Source organism: Hypanus sabinus, chromosome 10, assembly GCF_030144855.1.
Source record: "Hypanus sabinus isolate sHypSab1 chromosome 10, sHypSab1.hap1, whole genome shotgun sequence".
NCBI lineage: Eukaryota > Metazoa > Chordata > Chondrichthyes > Myliobatiformes > Dasyatidae > Hypanus > Hypanus sabinus.
This window is the reverse complement of record NC_082715.1, coordinates 1,026,137-1,052,266: the sequence shown is the minus strand read 5'-3', so window position 1 is coordinate 1,052,266 and position 26,130 is coordinate 1,026,137. Positions and strand designations below refer to the sequence as shown.

At 41.4% G+C, this 26,130-nt stretch overlaps 1 protein-coding gene across 4 annotated transcripts in view; it reads right to left on the bottom strand.

Annotated features, from left to right (window-relative positions):
* Positions 1 to 26,130, bottom strand: part of fbxl4 (F-box and leucine-rich repeat protein 4) — a 252,382-nt gene that overhangs the window by 204,442 nt on the left and 21,810 nt on the right. The gene's annotated exons all lie outside the window — the stretch shown is intronic.

Genomic DNA, 26,130 nt, shown 5'->3' with positions numbered 1-26,130 from the left:
TTTGCCAATGCAACATGGATGTGTTTAAACTAAGTAGTGGGGGGGGGAGGGGATGAACTGGAAATATAAGGATGGAGTTAAAGGGAAAGTGAAAATAAGAAAAGTTAAAAAGGACAACAGAATCAATGGAATAGAAAGCTCAAGAAGAGATCATACAGTATGGCCAAGTGAAATAGGAATTGTTATGAAAGGAGAGGGGAGTAATGAATTAAAAGTATTATATATGAATGCACGAAGTATAAGGAATAAAGTAGATGAGCTTGAGGCTCAGTTGGAAATTGGCAAGTACGATGTTGTGGGAATAACTGAGACATGGCTTCAAGCGGACAGGGCCTGGGAAATGAATATTCAAGGTATACATCTTATCGAAAGGACAGACTGACAGGAAGAGGGGGTGGGGTGGCTCTCTGGGTGAGGAATGATATTCAGTCCCTTGCAAGGGGGGGGGGGGACATAGAATCAGGGGATGTAGAGTCAGTGTGGATAGAACTGAGAAATTCTAAGGGTAGAAAGACCCTAATGGGAGTTATCTACATGCCTTCAAACAGCAGTCTGGATGTAGGGTGTAAGTTGAATGAAGAGCTAAAATTGGCATGTCGCAAAGGTAATGATACAGTTGTCATGGGGGATTTCAACATGCAGGTAGACTGGGAGAATCAGAATGGCACTGGACCCCAAGAAAGGGAGTTTGTGGAGTGCCTCTGAGATGGATTCCTAGGACAGCTTATACTGGAGCCTACCAGGGAGAAGGCAATTCTAGATTTAGTGTTGTACAATGAACCAGATTTGATCAGGGACCTCAAGGTAAAGGAACCATTAGGAGGCAGTGACCATAATATAATATGTTTTAACCTACAATTTGAGAAGGAGAAGGGAAAATCAGATGTGTCAGTATTACAGTTGAACAAAGGGAACTATGGAGCTATGAGGGAGGAGCTGGCCAAAGTTCAATGGAACAATACCTTAGCAGGGAAGACAATGGAACAACAATGGCAAGCATTTCTGTGAATAGTGCAGAAGGTGCAGGATCGGTTCATTCCAAAGAGGAAGAAAGATCCTAAGGGGAGTAAGGGGTGGCAGTGGCTGACGAGGGAAGTAAACGGCAGTATACAAATAAAAGAGAAGTATAACATAGCAAATATGAACGGGAAACTGGAGGACTGGGAAGCTTTTAAAGAGCAACAGAAGATAACAAAAAAGGCAATACATCAAGAAAAAAATGAGGTACAAAGGTAAAATAGCCAAGAATATAAAGGAGGATAGTAAAAGGTTCTTTAGGTATGTGAATAGAAAAAAAATAGTTAAGACCAAAATTAGGCCATTGAAGACAGAAACAGGTGAATTTATTATGGGGAACAAGGAAATGGCAGACAAGTTGAACAGGTACTTTGGATCTGTCTTCACTAGGAAAGACACAAGCAATCTCCCAGATGTAATAGTGGCCAAAGGAACTAGGGTAAAGGATGAACTGAAGGAAATTAATATTAGGCAAGAACCAGTGTTGGATAGACTGTTGAGTCTGAAGGCTGATAAGTCCCCAGGATCGGATGGTCTGCATCCCAGGGTACTTAAAGAGTTGGCTCTAGAAATCGTGGACACATTGGTAATCATTTTCCAATGTACTATAGATTCAGGAACAGTTCCTGCTGATTGGAGGGTGGCTAATGTTGTTCCACTTTTCAAGAAAGGAGGGAGAGAGAAAAACGGGAAAGTATAGACCGGTTAGCCTGACGTCAGTGGTGTGAAAGATGCTGGAGTCAATTATAAAAGAGGAAATTATGACACATTTGGATAGCAGTAGAAGGATCAGTCCAAGTCAGCATGGATTTATGAAGGGAAAATCATGCTTGACTAATCTTCTGGAGTTTTTTGAGAATGTAACTATGAAAATGGACAAGGGAGAGCCAGTGGATGTAGTGCACCTGGACTTCCAGAAAGCTTTTGATAAAGTCCCACATAGGAGATTAATGGGCAAAATTAGGGCACATGGTATTGGGGGCAGAGTACTGACATGGATTGAAAATTGGCTGGCTGACGGGAAACAAAGTGTAGTGATTAACGGGTCCCTTTCGGAATGGCAGGGTGTGACCAGTGGGGTACCGCAAGGTTCGGTGCTGGGACCGCAGCTGTTTACAATATACATTAATGATTTAGATGAAGGGATTAAAAGTAACATTAGCAAATTTGCCGACGACACAAAGCTGGGTGGCAGTGTGAAATGTCAGGAGGATGTTATGAGGTTCAGGGTGACTTGGACAGGTTGGGTGAGTGGGTAAATGTATGGCAGATGCAGTTTAATGTGGATAAATGTGAGGTTATCCACTTTGGTGGCAAGAACAAGAAGGCAGATTACTATCTACATGGAGTCAAGTTAGAAAAAGGGGAAGTACAACGAGATCTGGGTGCTCTTGCACATCAGTCAATGAAAGCAAGCATGCAGGAACAGCAGGCAGTGAAGAAAGCTAATGGCATGCTGGCTTTTATAACAAGAGGAATTGAGTATAGGAGTAAAGAGGTCCTTCTGCAGCTGTACAGGGCCCTGGTGAGACCCCACCTGGAGTATTGTGTGCAGTTTTTGTCTCCAAATTTGAGGAAAGACATTCTTGCTATTGAGGGAGTGCAGCGTAGGTTCACAAAGTTAATTCCCAGAATGGCGGGACTGTCATATGTTGAAAGATTGGAGCGACTGGGCTTGTATACACTGGAATTTAGAAGGATGAGAGGGGATCTGATTGAAACATATAAGATTATTAAGGGATTGGACACACTGGAGGCAAGAAGCATGTTCCCGCTGATGGGTGAGTCCAGAACTAGAGGCCACAGTTTAAGAATAAGGGGTAGGCCATTTAGAACAGAGATGCGGAAAAACTTTTTCACCCAGAGAGTGGTGGATACGTGGAATGCTCTGCCCCAGAAGGCAGTGGAGGCCAAGTCTCTGGATGCATTCAAGAGAGAGTTAGATAGAGCTCTTATAGATAGCGGGGTCAAGGAATATGGGGAGAGGGCAGGAACAGGGTACTGGTTGTGTATGGTCAGCCATGATCACAGTGAATGGCAGTGCTGGCTAGAAGGGCCGAATGGCCTACTCCTGCACCTACTGTCTATTGTCTATAAGACTGATTTTAAAAATTCATCAACCAGATAGAACAGAAACTTTAGATCTTTATGAAATTAATAAGATATTTACGGACTTCTAATCTTTATAAATCTGAATTCTCTGATAGCATTATTATTATGAATAGATTTTTGCAAAGGTTAAACATACTTCAAATTTCAATTCAAGATGTTGATATGTTAGATGTACCTATTAAACAAGAGGAGATAGCCAAGGCTACATCCTCTATGCAATTAGGTAAAGCTCCGGGACCTGCTGGTTATACGGTAGAATTTTATAAGACTTTTCATGAAATGCTTATAACACATCTTCACCAAACGTTTACTGATTCTACATCCTCTGGGGACCTTCCTAAAACTTCTTATGAGGCACTAATTTCATTGATTCCAAAAAAAAGGAAAAGACCCACTGGAATGTGTATTCTATAGACCTATTTCTTTATTGAATGTAGATTTTAAAATCCTCTCTAAGATTCTAGCAAATAGGCTTGAGAATATCTTGCCTAATGTTATCTCAAATGATCAAACAGGATTTATCAAAAATAGGTACTCACATTTTAATATTCGAAGATTGTTAAATATCATTTATTCCCCCTCAACCAAAGAATCTGAATGTATTGTATCTTTGGATGCAGACAAAGCCTTTGATAGCGTGGAGTGGCCTTTACCTATTTCAGGTTTTGAAGAGGTTTAATTTTGGTCCAGGATTTATTTCCTGGATTAAATTGACTTATCAGGCCCCGGTAGCTGTGGTTATAACTAATAATCAAAAGTCTCCTTATTTTATATTATATAGAGGTACCCGTCAGGGTTGTCCCCTTAGTCCTTTATTATTTAATTTGGCTTTAGAACCACTTGCTATTGCTCTCAGGGATTCTAATTCTGTGCAGGGTATTAAGAGGGGATAAATTACATAACATTTCGTTATAAGCGGATGATTTATTAGTGTACATTTCAAATCCTAGGAAATCTATTCCTTTTATGTTATCCATATTTACAGAATTTGGTATTCTTTCTGGATATAAACTCAATTTAAATAAAAATGAATTATTTCCTATTAATAATTATTCTGATTATTATGATCAAATACCTTTTAATATTGTCAAAAACCATTTCACTTACCTTGGTATCAAAATTACTAAGAATTTTAAAGACCTATATAGATATAATTTCTCTCCTTTAGTTGAATATCTGGAATAATAAAAGCTCTAGATTGAATAAACTTTTATTGCAAAAAACAAAAAAAGATGGAGCACTGGTCTTACCAAACTTTAGATTTTATTATTCGGCAATTAATATTCATTATATTACTTTCTGGATTTATGATATAGAGGACCAAGATCGCCCTTCATGGTTACAGTTAGAGAAAAATTCAGTAATGGGGTTTTCGCTAGCTTCTTTATTAGGAGCTCCCCTTCTGTTTTCGCTCTCCAGAATAGGTAGAGAAGCTCTCAACACTATTTTTAAACATACTTTAAAAATTTGGTTTCAGTTTCATAGATCTTTTGAATTAAATGATTTTCTACTTTCTAGTAATATTTATTCTAATTTCTTTTTTAAACCATCAACTTTGGATAAGGCTTTTTTAACATGGAAAATTAAGGGAATAAACTTTTTTAGATTTGTTTTTACAGGACTGTTTAATGTCCTTTTCGCAGTTAATGGATAAATATGATATCTCTAATACACATTTTTTCAGATACTTACAGGTTAGGAATTTTTTACGTGATTTCTTACCGAATTACCCCTTAGCCTGCTCTTTAAATTTGGCTTATGCTATTTTTCAGCTTAAACTGTTCCAAAAACGATTAATAGCTATCATTTATAAACAATTAATGAATGCTCACGTCGCCTAATGATAGGGTTCAACGCATCTGAGAAGTAGAACTTCAACATTCTCTTTCAGATAATCAATGAAGTAAAATTTATTATCTAGTCAATAATTCATCTATCTACGCACGCCATACCTTAATTCAGTTTAAGATAGTACAGAGGGCTTATATGTCCAAAGATAAATTGGCACATACTTTTCCTAATATAAGCCCTATTTGTGACAGATGTAACGCAGAAGTGGCTACTCTAACTCATATGTTTTGGTCATGTGTAAGCTTAAACAATTTTTGGAGGAATGTGTTTGGAATATTATCTAAAGTTATAGATGTGGATGTTCAACCCAATTCACTTACAGCAATTTTTTGGGATTATTCCAGAAGAAGCAAGCAAAGTGTCTGCATCCGCTCAACATGTGATAGCCTTTTCAACGTTACTGGCTAGGAGAGCGATCTTGCTATACTGGAAAGACTCCAAGACACCTACTGTTTTTTATTGGCTCTCCTCCATTATGTCATGTCTAAGCTTGGAGAAAATTAGAAGCCAGACATTTGATATATCCTTTAATTTTGAACAAATCTGGCGACCCTTTATTCAATATTTTCACATGATTTAATTTATTTTTAATTATTTATTTTTCTTTATTCTCTTTTGGGAAAACCCTTATCCGTGAAGGTTCAGAGATGACTGGAAGGATTTTTTTTCCTCTTTCTCTTTTTGTAATGTTATCCTCAATTGGACTACCCAATCTTTCTTTTTTTCTTTTTTTTTGTTTTAGTTTAGTTAGTGAGTTTTTTTTCCTTTTATCACATAAAATTTCCAATCTGTTTTTTATGATTGCTGAGGAGTTGTAGTATTTTTTTGACTATATTGTATATATAACAGCGTAACATTTTACCTATCTGATTTTGACATTATATACTTTGTTTTTTTATTGCTGTTTGTGTCTTTTGTATTATCTGTTTGCTAAACTCCTCTGATTTGTATATTTTTATTTGAAAATCAATAAAAAGATTGAAATATGAAATATTTCTGTCAGAGCCCCTGGTATTTCTACACCAACTTCCCTCAAGGTCCTAGGGAATATCCTGTCAGGACCTGGAGATTTATCCACTTTTATATTCCTTAAAAGTGCCCATACTTCCTCCTCTTTAATCGTCATAGTTTCCATAACTTCCCTTCTTGTTTCCCTTACCTTACACAATTCAATATCCTTCTCCTTAGTGAATACCGAAGAAAAGAAATTGTTCAAAATCTCCCCTATCTCTTTCAGCTCCACACATGGCTGTCCACTCTGATTCTCTAAGGGACCAATTTTATCCCTCACTATCCTTTTGCTATTAATATAACTGTAGAAACCCTTTGGCCTTATTTTCACCTTACTTGCCAAAACAACCTCATACCTTCTTTTAGCTTTTCTAATTTCTTTTTTAAGATTCTTTTTACATTCTTTATATTACTCAAGCACCTCATTTACTCCATGCTGCCTATACTTATTGTAGATCTCCCTCTTTTTCCAAACGAAGTTTCCAATATCCCTTGAAAACCATGGCTCTCTCAAACTTTTAACCTTTCCTTTCAACCTAACATGAACAGAAAGATTCTGTACCCTCAAACTTTCACCTTTAAATGGCCGCCATTTCTCTATTACATCCTTCCCATAAAACAAGTTGTCCCAATCCACTCCTACTAAGTCCTATCGCATCTCCTCAAAGTTAGCCTTTCTCCAATCAAAAATCTCAACCCTGGGCCCAGTCCTATCCTTCTCCATAATTATACTGAATCTAATGGTATTGTGATCACTGGACCCGAAGTGCTCCCCAACACATACGTTTGTCACCTGACCTATCTCATTCCCTAACAGGAGATCCAACACTGCCCCTTCTCTAGTCGGTACCTCTATGTATTGCTGCAAAAAACTATCCTGCACACATTTTACAAACTCCAATCCATCCAGCCCTTTTACAGAATGGGCTTCCCGGTCTATGTGTGGAAAATTAAAATCTCCCACAATCACAACCTTGTGCTTACTACAAATATCTGCTATCTCCTTACAAATTTGCTCCTCCAATTCTCGCTCCCCATTAGGTGGTCTATAATACATCACTATAAGTGTTACTATACCTTATCCATCCCTCAATTCCACTCAAATAGCCTCCCTAGATGAGCCCTCTAATCTATTCTGCCAAAGCACCACTGTAATATTTTTTCGGACAAGCAGTGCAACACCACCTCCTCTTGTCCCTCCGATTCTATCACACCTGAAGCAACAAAATCCAGGAATATTTAGATGCCAATTACACCCCTCCTGCAACCATGTTTCACTAATAGCTATAACATCATATTTCCAGGTATCAATCCATGTTCTAAGCTCATCCCCTCTCATCCTTCTAAAAATCCAATCTTTCAATAGACAATAGACAATAGGTGCAGAAGTAGACCATTCGGCCCTTCGAGCCTGCACCGCCATTTTGAGATCATGGCTGATCATCTACTATCAATACCCGGTTCCTGCCTTGACCCCATATCCCTTGATTCCCCTATCCATAAGATACCTATCTAGCTCCTTCTTGAAAGCATCCAGAGAATTGGCCTCCACTGCTTTCCGAGGCAGTGCATTCCAGACCCCCACAACTCTCTGAGAGAAGAAGTTTTTTCTTAACTCTGTCCTAAATGACCTACCCTTTATTCTCAAACCATGCCCTCTGGTACTGGACTCTCCCAGCATCTGGAACATATTTCCTGCCTCTATCTTGTCCAATCCCTTAATAATCGAGGTACACTACATCCACTAGATCTCCCTTGTCTAATTTCCTGGTTACATCCTCGAAAAACTCCAATAGATTAGTCAAGCATGATTTACCCTTGGTAAATCCATGCTGGCTCGGCCCAATCCTATCTCTGCTGACTAGATATGCCACTATTTCATCTTTAATAATGGACTCTAGCATCTTCCCCACTACTGATATTAGGCTGACAGGTCGATAGTTCTCTGTTTTCTCCCTCCCTCCTTTCTTAAAAAGTGGGATAACATTAGCCATTCTCCAATCTTCAGGAACTGATCCTGAATCTAAGGAACATTGGAAAATGCTCCATCAACAATACCCTATCTCCTGCCTAGGTAGCCTCCTACCTGCCGGCATGAACATCCCTCACAGACGTCCGTTGATACCCATGCCCCCCACCCCCACCACTATCTATTATTTTAGTCTGGTTCTGTTTCTCTCTCTTTTTCCCCCTCACTATAATATTATAATTTCCCCCCAGCCCTACCTTTCTTTCTCTTTTATTTCCCATAATTCTCCACCTTCCCCCTAGCCGAATACCCTCCAGCCTATCACTTCCTAGCTCTCTACTTTATCCCTCCCCCCACTTCTTATCCCCCCTTGACCATCCCATGTTACTTCACTCCTGATGAAGGGTTTCGGCCCGAAACGTTATCACTACCTCCTCCCATAGATGCTGTCTGGCCTGCTGAGTTCTGCCAGCATTTTGTATTTTTATTTATTTACAGCATCTGCAGATTCACTCGTGTTGCCTTCTTAATAGCTTGCTGGACCTGCAAACCAACTTTTTATGATACATGCACAAGCACTCCCAAGTCCCTCTGTACAGCAGCATGCTGCAATTTTTTTTTACCATTTAAATAATAATCTGCTGTTTCATTTTCCCTTTCAAGATGGATGACCTCACGTTTACCAACACTGAATTCCTGCACATATCACAACATGTGCTAGTAATATTAAACCTGATTCTGTTTGCTCATCAGTTGCTAATCATAGGTATCAACCCATTAACAACATGCCTGGAGACCATCCTACAGTAGGAGGATTGCATCGTCAGAATTCATTTCTATTGGACACTGAATCCTTCAATCAAAACTATGTGGGCAGTAATTACAGAGAACGAATTCCTCTTAGTGGAGAGAATAGTTCATTTAATTATTCAGGTAATAAAAGACATTAGAATTGCACACAAATTAAAATGCAAAAGGTTTTCAACCAAGATTCAACAACAAAATTTCAGATGATTTGTAACCATGACCCACAACTTATTCAGCTAGATAAAAGAAAGATTAGCTTTATTTATCACATATACATTAAAACATAGTGAAATGTATGCTTATATAAAATCAGATAACTAGAACTAGGGGACACTGCCTCAAGGTTCAGGGGAGAAGATTTAGGATGGAGATGAGGAGAAAGAGTGGTGAATCTGTGGAATTCTCTGCCCAGGGAAGCAGTTGAGGCTTCTTCATTAAATATATTTATGATACAGTTAGATAGATTCTTACATAGTAGCAGAATTAAGGGTTATGGGGAAAAGGCAGGTAGATGGAGCTCAGTTTACGGACAGATCAGCCATGACCTTATTGAATGGTGGGGCAGGCTCGATGGGCCAGATGGCCTACTCCTGCGCTTATTTCTTTTATTGTTATGTTTGGATCAGTGAAGATTGAGTTTCTACTGCCAAGTAGTATGCCCACAATTGACTAATCCTATCCTGTACATCATTAGAATGTAGGAGAAAATTGTAGCACCCTGAGGAAAGCTACGCAGTCATGGTGAGAATATACTAACTCTTTACAGACAGGAGAGGGAATTGCATAGAACCATAGAATACTACAGCACAGTACAGACCCTTCAGCCCTCCATGCTGTGCTGACCCATATAATCCTTTAAAAAAAAGTACTAAACCCACACTACCCCATAACCATCCATTTTTCTTTCACCCATGTGCCTGTCCAAGAGGTTCTTAAATACCCTTAATGTTTTAGCCTCCACCACCAACCCTGGTAAGTCATTCCAGGCACTCACAACCCTCTGTGTAAAAAACTTACCCCTGATGTCTCCCCTAAACTTCCTTCCCTTAATTTTGTACATATGCCCTCTGGTGTTTGCTGTTGGTGCCCTGGGAAACAGGTACTGACTATCCACCCTATCTATGCCTCTCATAATCTTGTAGACCTCTATCAAGTCCCCTCTCATTCTTCTATGCTCCAAAGAGAAAAGTCCCAGCTCTGCTAACCTTGCTTCATATGACTTGTTCTCTAAACCAGGCAACATCCTGGCAAATCTCCTCTGCACCCTCTTCATAGCTTCCACATCCTTCCTATAATGAGGTGACCAGAATTGAACACAATACTCTAAGTGCGGTCTCACCAGAGATTTGCAGAGTTGCAACATGACCTCTCCTCTCTTGAACTCAATCCCCCTGTTAACAAAGCTTAGCATCCTATAGGCCTTCTTAACTACCCTATCAACCTATGCAGCGACCTTGAGGGATGTATGGATTTGAACCTCAAGGTCCCTTTGTTCATCCACACTCTTAAGTAACTGACCATTAATCCTGTACTCAGTCTTCTGGTTTGTCCTTCCAAAGTGCATCACCTGACACTTGTCAGGATTGAACTCCATCTGCCATTTTTCTGCTCAACTCTGTGTCCTGTCTATATCCTCCTGTAACCTTCAACAACCTACAGCTCCATCCACAACTCCTCCAATCTTCGTGTCATCCGCAAACTTACTCACTCATCCTTCTGCATCTACATCCAGGTCATTTATAAAAATCACAAATAGCAGGGGTCCCAGGACAGATGCCTGTGGCACTCCACTAGTCACTGACCTCCAGGCAAAATACTTTCCTTCCACAACTACCCTCTGCTTTCTTCTTTTAAGCCAATTTTTTCTCCAAACAGCCAAGGTTCCACTTATCCCATGCCTCATGACTTTCTGGATGAGTCTCTCATGAGGGACCTTGTCAAATGCGTTGTTAAAGTCCATGTAGACCACATCCACTGCACTACCCTCATCAATTTCTTTTGTTACCTCTTCAAAAAACTCAATCAGGCTCATGAGACATGATCTTCCCTTCACAAAGCCATGTTGACTATCCATGAGTAGACTGTACTTCTCCAAATGCTCGTAGATCCTATTCTTAAGAATCTTTTCCAGCAGTTTGCATACCACCGACGTAAGACTCACCTGTCTATAGTTCCCAGGATTCTCCCTATTACCTTTTTTAAACAAGGGAACTATGTTTGCCATTCTCCAGTCCTCCGGCACTTCCCTTGAAGCTAAAGAGGATTCAAAGATCATAGTTAATGCTCCTGCGATCTTTTCTCTCAAATCCCACAACAATCTGGGGTGTATCATATCCGGCCCTGGGGGTTTATCAATCTTAACGTTTTTAAGAAGATCCAGCACTTCTTCTTCCTTAATCTCTACATTGTCCAGCACACAGGCCCGCCCTACTTCTACTTGTGAATACTGAAGCAATTTATTCATTTAGTACCTCCCCAACCTCCTCCACTTCCAGGCACATGTTGCCCTCTTTATCCTTTAACGGTCCCACCTTCGTTCTCGTCATCCTCCTATTCTCCACATACACATAGAACGCCTTGGGGTTCTCCTTAATCCTACATGCCAAGGCCTTCTCATGCCCCCTTCGAGCTACCCCAAGTCCTTTCCTCAGCTCATTCCTGGCTACCCTATATTTCTCATAAGCCCCTCCTACTTCCTGCTTGTTATATCTAACATATTCTTCCTTTTTCCTCTTGACGAGTTGCCTCACATGTTTCGTCAGCCATGGTTCCCTTTTCCTACCATTTTTTCCTTGCCTCAGTGGGACAAACCTATCCTGAACCCAGCTCAAGTGGTCCCTAAACTTCTCCCTCATTACTTCTGTGCTTTCCCCTTTGAAAATCTGCTTCCAATTTACTCTCGCTAGTTCCTGCCTCATCCCTTCAAAGTTAACCCTTCCCCAGTTAAGCACTTTACCATTTTGTCTGTTTTTATCCCTTTCCATAGCTATGCTGAAGCTAAGGGAGTTGTGGTCACTCTCACCAAAATGCTCCCCCACCAAAAGGTCTGTCACCTGACCAGGTTCATTACCCAGAACTAGATCCAGTATAGCCTCTCCTCTCATCAGCCGGTCCACATACTGTGTCAGGAATCCTTCTTGAACACACCTGACAAATTCAGCCCCATCTATCCCCCTTGCACTCAGGAGGTGCCAGTCAATCTACTACCCTGTATTTCCTGCACCATTCTAATATCTGCCTGCTTATCTGTTCCTTGGTATCCCAAGGGCTATCTGGGGGCCTATAGACTACTCCCAGCACAGTGATTGATCCCTTCCTATTTCTGACTTCTACCCAGACTGACTCTGTGGACACTCCTTCAGCAGTGTCCTCTCTTTCTACAGCTGTGATACTATCCCTGACCAGCAATGCCACTGTCCCCCCCCCCTTTCTACCTCCCATCCTATTCCTTTTAAAACACCTGAACCCCGGTATCTGCATCATCCAAACCTGCCCTTCCTCCAACCAAGTTTCAGTAACAGCCACAACATCGTAGTTCCAAGTACTAATCCATGCTCTGAGTTCATCCTCCTTGTTCCTAATACTCCTAGCATTGAAATAGACACATTTCAACGCCTTTAACTGGCTACAATTATGTTCTGTCCCCTGCCTGTCCTTCCTCATCAACTCAGAACTCTTAGCATCTTGCCCTTGTCCTTCTACATTAATCCCTGCACCCACATTGATTCCCACCCCCCTGCCAAACTAGTTTAAACCCTCCCCAACAGCTCTATCAAACCTGCCCAGCAGGATATTGGTCCCCCCTGGGATTCAGGTGCAACCCATCCTTTTTGTACAGGTCACACCCGCCCCAAAATTGGTCCCAATGATCCAAAAATCTGAATCCCTGCCCTCTGTTCCAATCCCTCAGCCACACATTTATCCTGCACGTCATTCTATTCCTATTCTCACTGTTGCGTGGCACAGGCAGCAATCCCGAGATTACTACATTTGAGGTCCTGCTTTTCAACTTCCTTCCTAACTCCCTGTAGTCTTCTTTCAGGACCTCTTCCCTTTTCCTACCTGTGTCACTGGTACCGATATGTACCACGACCTCTGGCTGTTCTCCCTCCCACTGCAGGATATCTTGAACGCAATCAGAAACGTCCCGGATCCTGGCACCTGGGAGGCAAACTACCATCCAAGTTTCTTTTCTGCGTCCACAGAATCCCTGTCTGACCCCCTGACTATAGAATCCCCTATCGCTACTGCCTTCCTCTTCCTTGCACTACGCCTCTGAGCCACAGGGCCAGACTCTGTGCCAGAGGCACAGCCACTGTCATTTCCCCCAGGTAGGGTGTCTCCACCCCCCCACAACAGTACTCAAACAGGAGTACTTATTGTCAAGGGGTACAGCCACAGGGGTACTCTCTAGTACCTGACTCTTCCCCTTCCCTCTCCTGCTGTGACCTATTTCTCTGTCCCCCTTGGCCCTGGAGTGACCACCTGCCTGTAACTCCTCTCTATCACCTCCACACTCTCCCTGACCAACTGAAGGTCATCAAGCTGCAGCTCCAGTTCCCTAACACGGTCCCTTAGGAGTTGCATCTTGATGCACCGGGTGCAGATGTGGCCGTCCGGGACGCTGGGAGACTCCAGAACCTCTCACATCTGACACCAATCACAGAAAACTGGCTTCACACACATACCACCTCCTTTTGCAATCAACAACTGCCTCACCTCGTCCCATTATCGCCAAAGCCTGTTGAGCCAAAACCCTTTCACTCTGCTGCCTCTCACTCCGCTGCCCGCTGGACATGGCTGCCTTCTTTTTAAACTGTTCGTGCTCAACTGGCTGACGTCACGCGCCTGCGCAGTCTGGCCCCTCTCTTCTCTCTCTCTTATATTGGCTCGTTAGCCCTCGCATTACATCTTTTCCCTTCTTACAACTTTTTTAGTTGCCATTTGTTAATTTGAAAAGCTTCTCAATCATGCAACTTCCCTCTCACTTTTTCTACCTTATATGCCCTTTCCTTAGCTTTCACACAGTCCTTAATTTCCCTTGTCAGCCATATTTGCCAACCCCTGCCATTTGCAAACTTCTTCCTCTGTGGGACATATCTATCCAGCGTCTTGTGAACTATTCCCAGAAACTTCAGCCATCTCTGCTCTGCTCTGAGCCCTGCCAGTACAGGTGTTTACTCCCCCCCCCTTTACAAAGATAGAGCATTCCTATGAAACCTTTCTTAAGCCGAAATGGCATAAAGCAAAGAACCTTTAATTTATATGGGAAAAATTTTCATAAAAGCGAAAATCTACTGGAGTACAACTCCCACATAGTCCAGTATTATTTTTATTAGGAGACATTGAAGGAACAACACCGAAACTTAAATTGAATAAGTATCAGAAAAAATTTATAAAAATTGCATTGGCAGTAGCCAAAAAAGTAATCGCAGTTACTTGGAAATCTGATTTATATTTAACTATGGATCGCTGGAATAATGAAATACATAGTTGTATTCCACTTGAAAAAATTACAATCTAAGAAATGAACATGATATATTTTTGAAAATTTGGTTCACATACTTACAAAAGATAGGATTAAATACATAGGTCCTTTGAAGATAAAATTATAAAGTAATTGGGGAAAGAAAAAATAAATATTAAAATTATTTTGAACTCCACGGAGCATGTGGGGACCCTCCGATATCCAGGCAATCTTTCTCTTCTTTCTTTTCTTTCTTTAGACAAGGGTTAAGGGGGGGGAGGGGGAGGATTAATATTATTTTTCTTACTATTTTATCATCATATTTATTCTTGTAACTTTCTAAAATTTAATAAATAAATTTTTTTTTAAAGCGAAAATCTTCTTTGTAATGCGAAAACAGGTTACTAATGTAGGTCTTTTGGAAAAGTGAAGTGGCATAAAGCGAACGTTTGTAAAGCGGGGGACACCTGTATCCTCCTCCAATCTAGCTGGGCAAGCTCCTCTGTAATTCCCTTAATGCATTGCAAAACTGATACATATGACTTATGCTTCTCCCTCTCAAATTGCTGTATGAATTCAATAATATGATCACAGGGTTCTTTTACATTAAGCTCCCTAATAAGATCTGGGTTATTACATAACACCCAATCTAAGACAGCCTTTTCCTGAGTAGACACAAGCACAAGTTGCTCTAAAAAGCAATCTCATTGGCATTCAACAAATTCCCTCTCTTAGGATCCGACATCAGCCTGATTTTCCCAATCCCCGTGCATATTGAAGTCCCTCATTACAATTGTGTCACTACCCAAATTACATACCTTTTCCAGCTCCCTTTGCAATCTCAACCCCACATCTTGGTTCCTATTTGGAGGCCTATGTACGATTCCCATAATGGTTTTCTTTTACCCTTGCAGATTAAGTCCACCCACAAAGATTCAACATTCTCTGGCTCTATGTCACCTCTTTCTAAAGATGTAATTCCATCTCTTACCAACAGAACCACACCACCATCCCGCCTGTCCTTTCAATGCAAAGTATATCCTCTGATGTTAAGCTCTGGTCAATTTTAGGGGAATGTCAAACATCACTTGTGATTGTCATCCACAGCTACCACAATGAAAGCTGATCTGTATTTACAATATACATAATCTGATCATTCAGGCTAGTAGACCAGTGAGGAAATTTGAAGAATTACACTTACTGATTGACACAGATGTGAGGCTGATTCTGCAAAGGTCTTCAAATGAGAACTCATATTCTAACATGCATGTATGCATGGTCACATGACTTTAGCATGGAAGGTGGCATGGGAATGTAACAGTTAGCTCAATGTCTTACAGCACTAGTGATCACTGATTGGGGTTCAGTTACCGTCACCAACCAACATAGCTCAAGGATATCCTGGGGTCAGCTCAAAAGTGTTGCCATGCTTCTGGCAAAAAACTAGCATGCCTACAACCTACTAACCTTAACCCGTACGTCTCTAGAGTGTGGAAGGAAACTGGAGCACCTGAAGGAAACCCACGTGATCACAAGAAGAACTCCTTACCCCAACTGAATTGAACACCGATTGCTGTCAGTGTAAATCATTATGCTAACTGCTTTACTACACCATCAACCCAACTCATGCTTGATTTTAGACAGATATACATTAAGGTAAAAAGACATATAAACATCCAAAAAGGGAGTAGAATTCAGTCATTTGGTTCTTTGAGTCTGTTTTGTTATTCAATACAATCATAGCTGATCATTTTCTTTGTAAATAAATTTAGAGATAAATATTAAATGTTACTTAAAATTTTAACATTAACTGCTATGAGACAATTTATGCAGACAATTCACAAAGAGAAAAACAAAAAAGAGCTGTGACTACTCAGCTAGTCAAGCAGCATCCTTCTGGAGAGAACCAGGGTCTATGCCTCGTTGGTTTCTCATCCCACGGATGCTGCCTGACTTGCTGAGTACCTCCAGCATAGACTGGCTTTGATTCAGATTTCTAGCATCTGCAGTGAAATAAATCAGGGCGAAGCCCTTCCTTGGGACTAGAAAGAAAGGGGACAGAAGCCAGAATAAGAAGATTGGGGACTGTTTATTCCCTTCCATAGTTGCTGTCCAACTTGCTATGTTCCCCTAACATTTTGTGTGTTTGCTCAAATTCTAAATATGGATCTATATCAAAACATTTCCAGCACTTTTTTTCTCTATTTATTGTCAGGACCCGCCAATGACAGGATATAATGTCCGAACCCTCAATTCAAGGACAATTAAGAGTTAACCACATAGGTGTTATGGTGTCACAGAAAGGCCAGATCTAGTATGGATGACAGAGTCCTTTCCCTGAAGGATATTAGTGAGCCTTGCATATTTTTGAATCTGGTTGTTTCATGCTGACCAATTCAAAGTTCAAAGTAAATTTACTATCAAAGTATATATTTGTCACCATATACAACCTTGAGATGCACTTTCTTGCAGACATACTTAATAAATCCAATTACCACAATAGAATCAATGAAAGACCACACCAACCGGGTGGATAACCAGCGTGCAAATGACAACAAATTGTAAATACAAAAAGAGAAAAAAAGCAATAAATATCAAGAACATGAGATGAAGAGTCCTTAATAGAGACTCCATAGGTTGTGTGAACAGTTCAATGATGGGGCAAGTGATGAAGTTGAATGAAGACAGTGGTGTCATCTGAAAACTTGAATAAACATTGGAGATGTGCATAGCCCCACAGTTGTAACTGTAAAGTGAATATAGAAGGTTACTAAGCACACAGCCTTCTGGTGCACCTGTGCTGATGGATATTGTGGAGGAAATGCTATTGCCAAACTAAACTGACTGGTGACTGGAAGTGAGGAAATCAAAGATTCAATTGCAGAAGAAGGTATTAAGGTCAAGGTCTTGAAGCTTACTGGTTGGTCTTGACAGTATGATAATAATGAATGCTAAGCTGGAGTCAATAAAAAGCATCCTGATGTATGCATCTTTGCTGTACAGACATTCCAGGATTGAGTGAAAAGCCAATGAAATGACATCATGCTGTAGGCCTGTTGTTCCAGTAGGCAAATTGCAGCACATAGAAACATAGAAAATAGGTGCAGGAGTAGACCATTCGGCTCTTCAAGCCTGCACCACCATTCAGTATGATCATGGCTGATCATCCAACTCAGAACCCTGTACCTGCTTTCTCTTCATACCTCGATCCCTTTAGCCACAAGGGCCATATCTAACTTCCTCTTAAATACAGCCAATGAACCGGCCTCAACTGTTTCCTGTGGCAGAGAATTCCACAGATTCACCACTCTCTGTGTGAAGAAGTTTTTCCTCATCTCGGTCCTAAAAGGCTTCCCTTTTATCCTTAAACTGTGACCCCTCGTTCCAGACTTCCCCAACGTCGGAAACAATCTTCCTGAATCCAGCCTGTCCAATCCCTTTAGAATTTTATACGTTTCAATAAGATCCCCCCTCAATCTTCTAAATTCCAGTCAGTATAAGCCTAGTCGATCCAGTCTTTCTTCATATGAAAGTCCTGCCATCCCAGGAATCAATCTGGTGAACCTTATCTGTACTCCCTCCATGGCAAGTCGCTTCTCAGGCAGGAGTTTCAAGTTTCACCACCCACCACTCAAAACACTTCATCACTGTTGATTTAACTGCTACTGGGCAATAATCATTGAAAACAGCAGCAAGTTTTTCAACAGGTGTCAGTGATCGGAGTACTGAGCAGATTGCAACAGAAGAGTGCCAACGCAAGTCTGGCGAAGAGCTTTAAAAACTCAGTCATCGTGGGAGCGGTCATCGTTGGAATTGTCTGAGGCAGAGTAGTAAGGCTTTGGTTCAACAAGGCTTCAGCAAGAACAGGAGGAGGCAAGGTAGGTAAATTCATTCCTTACTTCTTATTCAGATCTTGAGAGAATAGGGGGGATGTTCTGCTCTGGGTATCAGATGAGGAATTTCAGGAAGACTTCCAACCTCCTTGATGGCCACATTTGCACCATGTGCATCAAGATGCAGCTCATTAGAGGCCATGTCAGGGAACTGGAGCTGCAGCTTAATGACCTTCGGTTTGTTAGGAATAGTGAAGCAGTGATAGACAGAAGCTACAGGAGACAGATAACTATTTTGACTGAGTCAGATAAATGGGTGTCTGTCAGGAGAGGGAAGGGAGAATGTCAGATAGCGGAGAGCACTCCTGTGGCCATCCAACCTGTGGAAAGAATCAGCAGCAGTGCCCCTGGCACCTAGTCTGGCCCTGTAGCTCAGAAGGGCAGGGAACTGAAGAGGATGGCAGAAGTAATAGCAGCAAGCGGGCAGCAGAGTAAGTCACTGTTTTTTGGAAGAAAATTCAGATTTGTTTTTAACTACAAGGAGTCCCCCCCTTTACAAAAGTAGAGTGTTCCTATGAAACCTTTCTTAAGCTGAAATGGTGTAAAGCGAAGAACCATTAATTTATATGAGAAAAATTTTTGTAGAAGCAAAAATCCTCTTTGTAATGTGAAAACAGGTTACTAATGTAGGTCTTTTGTAAAAGTGAAGTGGCGTAAAGCGAACGTTCGTAAAGTGGGGGACACCTGTACTTGGGATAAAAGAGGCATGACTGCACAGGCACGTGACCTCAGAGCATGGAAGTTTTAAAAAGGAAAGCAATCTTCAACCGTTTTTCTCAATTCACAGCAAGCAGGCAGCGGAGTAAGTCGCCGTTTAGTGGGAGAAAATTCAGATTTTTTTTTAAACTACTTGGGATAAAAGAGACACGAGTGTTCAGGCACGTGACCGTAGAGCACGGAAGGCTTAAAAAAACACTGCCACATCCAGCGGGCAGCGGAGTGAGAGGGTGCAGAGTGATAGGGCTTTGGCTCAACGGGCTTAGGCGGAAACTGAAAGAGGCTTCCTGCAACCGTTCAGTCTTAGAGTAAAGCAGTAAGTTACAGGTTTATTTATTTAGTAATAACAGTAGCATTAGGGGTATGCATCTAGGATTAGCGGTGTGCTTGGAATGCCAGATGTGGAGACCCTGGGAGACTCCCAGCCTTCCCAAGGATTATATCTACACCAGGTGCATTGAGATAAGGCTCCTTAAGGACTGTGTTTGGGATCTGGAGCTTCAGCTAATTAGGGAAAGTAAGGAGGTGATTGATAATGCCTATAGAGAGATAGTGGACAGCACCTCTGTGACAGTCCCCCTCAGAAATCGATATATCATTTTAGATACTGTTGACAGAGGAAGACCACAGCGAACAGGACTCTGGCACTCTGCCCAGTGCCGTGATCAAGAAAACAAGGAGAATTGCAGTAATTATAGGAGATTCCATAGTGAGAGGAACAGACAAGAGATTCTGCGAGCCAGACAAGGATACCCGGATGGTGTGTTGCCTCCCTGGTGCCAGGGTACAGGATGTCTCAGATCGGGTCCAGAGTATTCTGAGGAGAGAGGGCGAGAAATCAGAAGTCTTGGTACATGTTGATACCAATGACATAGACAGAAAAAGAGAGGAAGTCCTGAAGGAAGATTACTGGGAGCTAGGAAGAAAATTGAAAAGCCAGACCTCCAGAGTAATAATCTCAGGATTACTGCCTGAGCCATATGCTAATGAAGGTAAGAATAGCAGAATTAAGCAAATGAATGTGTAGCTAAGTAACTGGTGCAGGGGACAGGGCTTCAAATTCTTGGATCATTGGGATCTATTTTGGGGGAGGTATGACTTATACAAAAACGATGGGTTACACCTGAACTCAAGGGGTACTAATATCCTGGCGGGATTGTTTAATATAGCTATTAGGGAGGTTTTAAACTAAGTTGGCAGGGGGAAGGAAACTAGGGTGTTAGGGTCAAGGAATAGGAAAATAGAAATAAGTCAAAGATACTGTGCAGCAAAGATGGCAAGAAGGACAGGCAGGTGAACAGACAGGATAATTTGCTGTGCGATAGAAATATAGCAAAATCGGTAACAGATACTGATCTAAATGTACCGTACTTAAATGCACGCAGCATTAGAAATAAAGTGGATGACTTTGTCGTACAGCTACAGGTTAAAAGATAGGACATTGTGTCCATCACCAAGTCATGGCTAAATGATGGATGTGATTGGGAGCTGAATGTCCAAGGATACACAGCGTATAGGAAAGACAGGAAGGTAGGTAACGGGAGTGGTGTAGCTCTGATCGTAAGCAATATAAAATCACTAGAAAGACGGGACATAGGATCAGAAGAGGTAGAATCATTATGGGTTGAGTTAAGAAATGGCAAGGGGAGGTGGAGGAGCAGGAAGTGTTGAAGAAACAGAAAGGTTGTAGAGAGACTTGCTCAGTTTAGGAGAGTGGGCAAAGAAATGGCAGATGAGATACAATGTTGAGAAATGTACGGTTGTACATTTTGCAAGAAGAAATAATCGGGCAGATTATTATTTAGATAGGGAGAAAATTCAAAAATTGGAAGTGCAAAGGGACTTGGGGGTCCTTCTGCAGGGTACCCTAAAGGTTAACCACCATAAGGAAAGCGAATGCTATGTTGGCATTCATTTCAAGAGGAATAGTGTATAAGAGTAAGGAGGTGTTGATGAGACTATGGGGCACTGGTGACACCTCATATAACCATATAACAATTACAGCACGGAAACAGGCCATCTCAGCCCTTCTTGTCCTTGCCGAACACTTACTCTCACCTAGACCCACCAACCTGCACTCAGCCGATAACCCTCCATTCCTTTCCTGTCCACATACCTATCCAATTTTTTTTAAATGACAAAATCGAACCTGCCTCCACCATTTCTACTGGAAGCTCGTTCCACACAGCTACCACTCTCTGAGTAAAGAAATTCCCCCTCATGTTACCCCTAAACTTTTGCCCCTTTACTCTCAACTCATGTCCTCTGGTTTGAATCTCCCCTACTCTCAATGGAAAAAGCCTATCCACGTCAACTCTATCTATCCCCTTCATAATTTTAAATACCTCTATCAAGTCCCCCTTCAACCTTCTACGCTTCAAAGAATAAAGACCTAACTTGTTCAATCTTTCTCTGTAACTTAGGTGCTGAAACCCAGGTAACATTCTAGTAAATCTCCTCTGTACTCTCTCTATTTTGTTGACATCTTTCTTATAATTCAGTGACCAGAACTGTACACAATACTCCAAATTTGGCCTCACCAATGCCTTGGAATACTGTGTGCAGTTTTGGGCCCCCTATCTTAGAAGGGATGTACTGATGTTGGAGAGAGTTCAGAGAAGATTTACAAGGATGATTCCCAGAATGCAGGGGCTAACATATGAGGAGTGTTTGTCAGCTCTTGAACTGTATTCATTAGAGTATAGAAGAATGAGAGGGGATCTCACAGAAACATTTCGAATGTTGAAAGGATTGGACAGAGTAGATGTGGAAAGGCTGTTTCCCTCAGTGGGTGAGTCCAGGACAAGAGGCCACAGTCTTGGAATTAGAGGGTACCCATTTAAAAGAGAGATGAGGAGAATTTTTTTTAGCCAGAGGGTCATGTATTTATTGAATTCATTGCCACATACAGTTGTGGAGGCCCGATCATTGAGGGTGTTTAAGGAGGAAATTGATTGGTATCTAATTAGTCAGGGTATCAAGGGATATGGGGAAAAAGACGGAAACTGGAACTAGATGGGAGAATAGTTTAGCTCATGGTGGAGTGGCGGAGCAGATTCAATGGGCCGAATGGCCTACTTTTGCTCCTTTGTCTTGTGATCTTGTAATATGGGAGTCTATAATCAGGAGAACAGTTAGGCGATTCTGTGGACATAAAAAAGAAACACAGATGGTAGCTTGCCTCCCAAATGCCAGGGTCCACAATTTTTCCTACCCTGTTGTAATAGCTGCAAAAAAATGAGGCACATGTCAAGATAGACCAAAGCTAGCATGGTTTCCTGAAAGGAAAATCCTGCCTGACAAAACCTACTGCAATTCATTGAAGAAATTACAAGCAGGGTACACAAAGGAGATGCAGTAGATGTGATTACTTGGATTTTCAGAAGGTCTTTGACCAGGTGCCACACGAGGCTGCTTAGCAGGATAAGAGCCCCTGGAATTACAGTGACGTTACTAGTATGGTGGACCATCGGCTGGTCGGCAGAAAACAGAGAGTGGGAATAAAGGGAACCTATTCTGGCTGGCTGCCGGTTAACAGCAGAGTCCAAAAGGACCGCTACTTTTAACGATGTATGTCAATGATTTGAACTACAGTATTAATGGATTTGTGGCTAAATTTGCCGATGATACAAAGATAGATAGAGGAGTGGATATTGTTGAGGAAACAGAGAGCCTGCAGAGAGACTTAGATAGTTTAGGGTAATGGGCAAAGATGTGGCAAATGAAAAACAACATTGGAAAGTGTATGGTCATGCACTTTGGTGGAAGAAATAAACATGCAGATTATTTTTTAGATGGGGAGAAAACTCAAAATGCAGAGATGCAAAGGGACTTGGAAGTCCTTGTAGATTCATTTCTAGAAGTGTAGAATATAAGAGCTGGGATGTGATGTTGAGGCACTAAAAGGCACTCGTAAGACCTCACTTGGAGTATTGTGTGCAGTTTTGGGCTCCTTATTTTAGAAAGGATATATTGACATTGGAGAGGGTTCAGATAAGATTCACAATAATGATTCCAGGAATGAAAGGGTTATAATATGAGGAACATCTGGCAGTTCTTGGGCTGTATTCCCTGGAGTTCAGGAGAGTGAGGGGGGATCTCAGAAACATTCCGAATGTTAAAAGGCCTGAACAGATTAGATGTGGCAAAGTTATTTCCCATGGTAAGGGATTCTAGGACAAGAGGACACGACTTCAGGATTGAAAGACATTCTTTTTAGAACTGAGATGTGGAGAAATTACTTTAGTCAGAGAGTGGTAAATCTGCGGAATTTGTTGGCACATGTGGCTGTAGAGGCCAAGTATTTGGGTGTATTTAAGGCAGAGATGGATACATTCTTGATTAGCCAGGGCATCAAAGGGTATGAGGTGAACGCAGGGGAGTGGGGATGACTGGAAGAATTGGATTAGTCCTTGATTGATTGGCAAAGCAGACTCGATGGGCCGAATAGACATCTGCTCCTATATCTTATGGTCCTATGGTCTAAAATTGCAGTAGGCCAGTCAGGCAGGATTTTCCTTTCAGGAAACCATACTGGCTTTGGCCTATCTTTTCATGTGCCTCCAGATACACCATAATCTCATCCCTAACAATCGATTTCAACAATTCCCTACCACTGATGTCAGGCTAACAGGTCTATAGTTTCCTTTCTGCTGCTTGCCATCCTTCTTAAATAACGGAGTAACACTTGCAATTTTCCAGTCCTCCAGTATAATGCCAAAGTCTATTGATTCCTGGAAGATCACTGTTAATGCCACCGCAATCTCTCCAGCTACTTCCTTCAGAACCCGAGAGTGAATTCCATCAGGTCCAGAAGATTTATCCACTCTCAGACCATTAAGCTTCCTGAGTACCTTCTCAGCGGTAAGTTTCACTGCACAAACTTCACTTCCCTGACACTCTTGAATGACTGGTATTCTGCAGATGTCTTCCACTATGAAGACTGAAGCAAAATATGCATTCAGTTCCTCTGCCATCTCTGCGTCTCTCATTACAGTACCTCCAGCATCATTTTCTATTGGTCCTATATCTGCACTCAACTCTCTTTTACCCTTTATATACTTAAAAAAGTTTTTAGTATCTTCTTTGATATTAGTCACCAGCTTCCTTGCATAATTCAGCTTTTCCTTCCTAATGATCTTCTTAGTTTCCTTCTGCAAGTTTTTATAAGCTATCTTCCCACTGGCTTTGGCTTCCTTGTATGCACTCTTTTGCTTTTACTTTGGCTCTGACTTCACTTGTCAGCTGCGGTAGTGTCCTGCTTCCATTCGAATATTTCTTCTTATTTGGAATTTATCTGTCTTGCACTTCCCTCATTTTTCACAGAAACTCCAGCTAATGCTGCTCTGCTGCCCTTCTTTCCAGTCAATCTTGGCTAGTTCCCCCTCTCATGCCATTGTAATTTTCTTTATTCCACTGAAATATTGACGCATTGGAACTTAGTTTCTTCTTTTCAAATTTCAAAGTGAACTCCATTGTATTGTGATCACTGTTCCCTAAAGGTCCCTTAACCTTAAACTCTTTGACAATTTCTCTCTCTTGAGGTCCAGTACTGACCTGGTTTTCCCAATCCACTTTCTTGTTAAAACCCCCAACGATTGTCATGACATTGCCTATCTGACACGCCTTTTCTATCTCCTGCTGTAATTTGTAATCCACATCCCGGTTGCTGTTTGGAGGCCTGTATACAACTGCCATTAGGGTCCTTTTACCCTTGCCATTTCTTAACACATAGAGACTACACCTTCCGATCCTTTCTAATGATTTAATATTATTTCTTATACACAGGACTACACCACCCCCTCTGCCTGCTAAGCTATCTTCCCAATACAATGTATATCCTTAGACGTTCAGCTCCCAATGGCAGCCATCCTTTCGCCAGGTTTCAGAGATGGCCACAACGTCATGCTTGACAATCTGTAGCTGAATTTCAAGATCGTCCATTCTATTTCTGATGCTGCATGCATTCAAATATAACATTTTTTTTGTTGCGTTCCTTTTTAACTGCACCACGCCTCAATTGCCCTGTAACTCATCCCACTAGCTGTGATTATGCCTCATGTCCTGCCTGTCCTTTCTATCATCTTTGTTGCACACTATCATTGATTTATTTCTGTTTACCCCTTCCTCGGCCCTATCACTCTGGTTCCCTCACAAACAGATCTATTAAACCTGCCTGCTAGGATAAACCTCTTTGGGTTTAGGTATAACCCGTCCTTTTTGTACTGGTCGTACCTCCCTCAGAAGAAGCCCCAATGATCCAGGAACCTGAAGCCCTGCCCCCTTTACCAGTCTCTTTCAGCCACATATTAATACGTCTAATCATGGTATAGGCAGCAATCCTGAGATTACTCCCCTGGAGGTCCAGCTTTTCAGCTTCCTCCCCAACTCCCTGAATTCGCTCTTCACGACTGCCTCCCTTTTCCTACCTATGTCATTGGTACCATCGTGTACCAAGACTTCTGGCTGTTCACTCTCTCGCTTCAGAATACTCTGCATCCAATAACTCTACATAGGTTCTCCTGATAGTCAGACTGTAGCATTCTATGGAAAACTAATTATCCACCCTGTTGGAACAGCTTTCCGTATTATTGTGAACTTGTAGTTTTCTCAGCGATTATCCTCTCGGACAATACAACCCATTAATAGGCACAATCAGTTTATTGAATTTACTAAAAATCAAAAGGATGGGCAAATGGAATGAACATATAAAATTTTTGGGCAAAGAATGTCTAAAGATTCAATGAACGAGGTAATAAACTAAAATTCAGGATTATATTCTAAAAATACTGATGTCCAATTTTACAGCAAGTGTGATAATTTGTTGGTGTGAACTAGAGTACAGTTTGTCACTTGCAACACTGGATGCCAGTTATCCATTCAAACACTCAAGGACTTGGGCTATATATTTATTTGGTGACTATATGTTTTTCTACTATCATAACCATATGTGCTGTGTGTGATTGTGTGTACTGTGTTTAGTACCTCGGCCTCAGAGGAAAGCTCTTTTGTTTGGCTGTATTCGGGTGTATGGTTGAATGACAATTAAACGAACTTATACTTGAATTTTAAAGGAAAAATGTGGATTAAATGTGCTTCTAGTATTCTAAAGACCACTCTCAGTGCATTATAGACAATAGACAATAGGTGCAGAAGTAGACCATTCGGCCCCTCAAGTCTGCACCGCCATTCTGAGATCATGGCTGATCATTCACTATCAATACCCAGTCCCTGCCTTGTCCCCATATCCCTTGATTCCCCTATCCATCAGATATCTATCCAGCTCC